This window comes from Brassica oleracea, chromosome C6, assembly GCF_000695525.1.
Source record: "Brassica oleracea var. oleracea cultivar TO1000 chromosome C6, BOL, whole genome shotgun sequence".
Lineage (NCBI taxonomy): Eukaryota > Viridiplantae > Streptophyta > Magnoliopsida > Brassicales > Brassicaceae > Brassica > Brassica oleracea.
Window position 1 is genome coordinate 1,554,261 of NC_027753.1, and position 5,920 is coordinate 1,560,180.

General features: G+C 37.6%; 2 pseudogenes; both read left to right on the plus strand.

Moving 5' to 3' along the window:
- The first annotated feature begins 3,152 nt into the window (after positions 1-3,152).
- Positions 3,153-4,139, plus strand: LOC106299584 (annotated as a pseudogene).
- Positions 4,129-5,776, plus strand: LOC106297165 (annotated as a pseudogene).
- Positions 5,777-5,920: the final 144 nt, after the last annotated feature.

Below are 5,920 nucleotides of genomic sequence, written 5' to 3' on the forward strand. Positions count from 1 at the left end.
TTTTTGATGACATAATTAATGGTCAAGCTCCGCAAGTCACCTTCTATGTCAATGAAAGAGAGTATCACATGGCTTACTATCTCACCGACGGTATTTATCCGAAATGGGCAACTTTTATCCAATCAATTTCAAGTCCACAACAGCCGAAAGAGGTTTTATTTGCTAAACAACAAGAAGCTCTCTGAAAAGATGTCGAGCGTGTTTTTGGCGTCTTGCAAGCTCGTTTTGCCATAGTTAAAAATCCGGCACTTTTTTGGGATAAAGTCAAAATTTGGAAGATTATGAGAGCATGTATCATGCTTCATAACATGATAGTAGAAGACGAACGAGATGGATACACTCTAAATAATTTTTCAGAGTTCCAGCAAGAAGAAAACACCGGAAGTTCACGTGTCGATCTCGATTATGATAGGGAAATACCTTCAACTCTCGGGAATATGATGGATGCTCGAACTAGAATTCGTGATCAACGAATGCATGAACAACTGAAAGATGATTTGGTTGAACATCTATGGAGTAAATTCGGATATGGTTAAGACAACAATTTAGCTCGGATGTTTCTTTAAAATTTTACTACTCTTTGTTTTAGTGTTTTTTTAATAAATGTTTCAAATATTTTGTTTTATTAAGTTTTAATTAATAAATCAATTTATGTTTAATGATTTTTTATTTAAGAACCCAAATTTAAGAACTTTACCATTGGAACCACAATATTAAGTGTCTCTTAACAATTACCTCTTAACTATCATTAATTATTAAATAATTATTAAGAGCCAAAGTTAACCTCTTAGGGTTGAAGATGGTCTTAGTATTGGGTTTCTTCACTTCTGTTTTCGACATCCTTGTTTGGTGACTGTTGGTACAGATCCAGTTTTGTTGAGAGGTTCTACTTGATCTTGATGCAGATCCATGCTTGCTCTTGCTGGGTTGGAGAATTGGTTGGTAGAGGTCGCTCCGGCTTATGTGCGGTGGTCGTGGACTATTTGGTAGGGTTCAGGCGCTGGTGAAGTACGAAGATCTCGTCTGGTATTGAACATCTCATGTTATACCGCTCTTAAGGTGTTGAGTTGGGCGAAGCTTTTCTTTGGCATTGCTGTGTTTTTGTATTTGTTGGACTGGTGGTTAGTTTTTTCGAGATCTAGTTTTGTAACCACTCTCTGGTGTGGTTGGAGGTGCTTCTCTGGACTTTTAATTTTTTTTTTCTGGTGCGTGGTGCAGGTTAAACCGGCTATGATGTGGTGGGTAATTCTTTCATTGATTCTGGTGTGGTAGCTCTCAGGTGACTCAATGGTATTCTATCAAACTTGTATCTCCGTCTATGATCAGGCTTTGGTCTCTTGTAGTTTCTCTTAGCCTCAGTTTTTAGGTTGTGTTTGTGTGTTGGAGAGTTGAATGTCTTTGGTAGATGGATTATGTTTAGTCTGTCGGCTTGCTGGGAAGGTGAGCTTTCTTGGGTCATCGGTTGGAGTTTCTCTACTGTGGTCTTTGGTTTGCTTCTTCTTCTTAGAGACGTCTAGTTTCTGCTGCGTTGTGGTTTCCGGTATGGTCTTATCTTTCAGCGTCGATGGGTCATTTAAGATTTCATTTGGTGAAGCGTCGATGCTGAGAATTTTTTATATCCCTTGGCTTGCTTCCAGCGAGTTCTCCGGTTTACTTGTTAAGAGGCTGTGGAGCATGTTCTCAATCTTGACGGTCTTGGAGTAGTCAATCGCCAATCATGTATGTCTCATAGTTGGCTGCTCGGGTTGTAGAGTGTTTCTATCGTGGCTTATTTCAGTTGAAGCAGTTGTAAGTGATTGTGCTCGTGGTTCCTATTGAAACGGGTTTGGAAGATCTTTGTTCAACTCTAATAATTTAGGCATGTTTCGCTTTCTCAATCAATCCTACTTCCGGCGTCGTTTAGCTTTGTCTTCCTTCAAGATTATGTTCATACCATGTATGCTTTTAGATTTTCATTTTCTCATTTGTCTTAATTAGTCTGTCGAGTTTGCTTTAGGCCATTCTCTTGTCTCCGGCTGGTAGTTTCTACCGCGCTGGCTTATGACTTTGGAAATATGTCATACCTTTGCCGACTTTGTGTCAGGATCTGTTCAGATCAAGTTTTAACCTAATAGATATAAGTTTATAAGAGTAAGATATGATTCAAGGATGTGTTGGTTAGCAGCGCAAGAGAAACAACTGGTGGTGAGAGAAAGAGACATGCATATAAATTGGAAAAGCCAAGTTTTTTTGAGCAAACCCCGTCAACAGAGAAAACAGAGAAATTCTACAAGCGCAAGATACATTTATATACTTAAATAGATCAATTATTTTTAGATCTAATATCCAAAATATTCAGTAATACTCATATGTATCCAAAATACTTGAAAATAGCTAAAAGTAAATATTAGAAAACATCCAAAAATACTCAAAACACTAGAAACCAAAATAATTTTCATGTTTATTTTATATATTTTGCATATAATATTCAAAATTTTAGGTTGCATATTATTTTTATTTTTGAATGTTAAGCTTTATTAGGTTTTTTTTTTATTTTTTAACATAATTTAAATGGATATCTGAATCCAAACCAAATCCGCAAAGATTTGAACCGAACCCGAACAAAAATTTATAAACACTTGAATGTGGCTTAAATCTTTTGTCCCAAACACCTGAAACCCGAATAGACCTGAACCGAACTTTAACGGATACCCAAATGCCCCCCCTTAGACAAATTCCTACGTCAGTGAGGAAGTATACTTTCGTCTAGGGGTGGACACAGGCCGAGTATTTGGTATTTTCTGTGTATTTGGTACTTGAATTAGCTTGTGCGTAATAAAATTGTATACTTGTACTTGTTTTATTAAAGAAGAGTACTTGCACTTCCAAATACTTGCTAAAAAATGTTAAACTCGCAAATCATTGTTCTTGTCTTATCCCCTATATATTAAAAGAGAAGCATTGCAGTTAATGCTTTCACACCAATTTGGACACGTGTCCATTGGAGAGACACTCTCCAAAAAAAATTTCCTTATTCACCGGTTCTGTAAACAGATTTCGTAGAGAGTTTCCTTACTCTCCCAAAATAAAACCAACTACATGTATCTATAGCTTTTTCAGGAAATTTTGTTATGAGTTCTCACGTAAAGCTAATGCTTCGGAGTTCTCTCTTGTTCCTTCTTACCCACCTTTTACTTCAAACTCACTGTTATAAAAGAAACCTTCGGAGTTCTACATGGTGACCGACTCAGGAAACGACGACCCACTGAACCCTAAGCCCGGAAAGTTAATACACGATGTGGTTCGAGACGAGCCGCTCTGGATCATCTTCCAACGAGACATGACCATTCATCTCAAATCAGAACTCATCATGAACAATTTCAAGACCATCGATGGTCGTGGCGCGTCTGTGCACATCGCTGGGGGCCTTGCATGACGATCCAGTACGTGACCAACATTATAATCCACGGGATTCATAAACATGACTGCAAGCCAGGTGGGAATGCTAAGGTGCGAAGCTCCCCACGACATTACGGGTGGAGAAGACGGTGATGGTGTGTCGATCTTCAGAGAGAATCATGTTTGGGTTGATCACTGTTCGTTGTCTAACTGTGAAGACTGGCTTAGTGATGCTATAATGGGCTCGACGGTGATTACTCTGTCTAACAATTACATGACGCATCATGGTAAGGTCATGGTGCTTGGTCATAATGAGACTTAGACTCGTGGCAAGAATATGCAAACTATGAGCATGATTGAACTATAAAGAGTATCATTACTCTCTCTAATGTTGTTCTTGAACGTGACTTCTTCTTCTCACATAACTTTGTTCTTCAATGTGTCAAACTATGAGCATGCTTGAACTATAAAAAATATAGAAGAGTATAGAGAGTCCCAAGAAGAGATAAAACCAAAGGGATTTGTGACACTACAATGTATTCAACGTACCGTTAGTTTGTTACTTGAGAACGCCGAAGCATTATGACAACGTTACGTGAGAATTCCGTAATTCTGAAGACAAACAGATCCCTTTGTTGTAACTTCTTATTTTTTGTTTACCGAACCGAACCGGTCGGTTCCCAGTTTGTAAGTGTATTGAAATCTGCGAATATAACCAATTCGTTGGTTGCTGGCCAAGGCAAAAAATATATGATTTTCAACGAAGATAACCGTGTAATGGTATGTTTATATATTTATGAATCACTTTTGTATTTTTACATATACATATATATATATATATATATATATGTAATTTAAGTGAATACTTATACAGTTACATGTTTACCGTAAGTGAGCTTTCTAAATCTATAGCAATTTTGAAAACAAAAAACAGAATTTTAATGGTTCATTTGACTATTAACTAAATTGTAATGAAATGTATTTTTTAAATTCTTTTTTTCCGCAACAATTATCTCGAATTGATTTAATTTTGCATCTGTTTAGAAATTTGAATATGATATGAAAGCTTAACATCAATATTGTCTAAACTTCATATAACATGAAACCAAATAAGTAATTATAGTCTTCCGGTTAGGACCATAAAATCAAAAACTTCAACTATATTAACGTCGCCAATCTTTATCCTCCTCATTAACACCCGAAACAATCAATGCAAAACAAACTAATATCCAAATTAATCAGATTTAATGTTTTTTTATCTCTCAAAATACAAATTTAATCATCTCATCCCGCGCAAGGCGCGGGTTATCACCTATATATTAAAAGAGAAGCATTGTAGTTAATGCTTTCACACCAAGTTGGACACGTGTCCATTGGAGAGACACTCTCCAAAAAAAAATTCCTTATTCACCGGTTCTGTAAACAGATTTCATAGAGAGTTTCCTTACTCTCCCAAAATAAAACCAACTACATGTATCTATAGCTTTTTAAGGAAATTTTACTATGAGTTCTCACATAAAGCTAATGCTTCGGAGTTCTCTCTTCTTCCTTCTTACCCACCTTTTACTTCAAACTCACTGTTATAAAAGAAACCTTTGGAGTTCTACGTGGTGACCGATTCAGGAAAAGACGACCCAGTGACCCCTAAGCCCGGAAAGTTAATACACGATGTGGTTCGAGACGAGCCGCTCTGGATCATCTTCCAACGAGACATGACCATTCATCTCAAATCAGAACTCATCATGAACTCTTTCAAGACCATCGATGGTCGTGGCGCGTCCGTGCACATCGCTGGGGGCCTTGCATGACGATCCAGTACGTGACCAACATTATAATCCACGGGATTCATAAACATGACTGCAAGCCAGGTGGGAATGCTAAGGTGCGAAGCTCCCCACGACATTACGGGTGGAGAAGACGGTGATGGTGTGTCGATCTTCAGAGAGAATCATGTTTGGGTTGATCACTGTTCGTTGTCTAACTGTGAAGACTGGCTTAGTGATGCTATAATGGGCTCGACGGTGATTACTCTGTCTAACAATTACATGACGCATCATGGTAAGGTCATGGTGCTTGGTCATAATGAGACTTAGACTCGTGGCAAGAATATGCAAACTATGAGCATGATTGAACTATAAAGAGTATCATTACTCTCTCTAATGTTGTTCTTGAACGTGACTTCTTCTTCTCACATAACTTTGTTCTTCAATGTGTCAAACTATGAGCATGCTTGAACTATAAAAAATATAGAAGAGTATAGAGAGTCCCAAGAAGAGATAAAACCAAAGGGATTTGTGACACTACAATGTATTCAACGTACCGTTAGTTTGTTACTTGAGAACGCCGAAGCATTATGACAACGTTACGTGAGAATTCCGTAATTCTGAAGACAAACAGATCCCTTTGTTGTAACTTCTGATTTTTTGTTTACCGAACCGAACCGGTCGGTTCCGAGTTTGTAAGTGTATTGAAATCTGCGAATATAACCAATTCGTTGGTTGCTGGCCAAGGCAAAAAATATATGATTTTCAACGAAGATAAC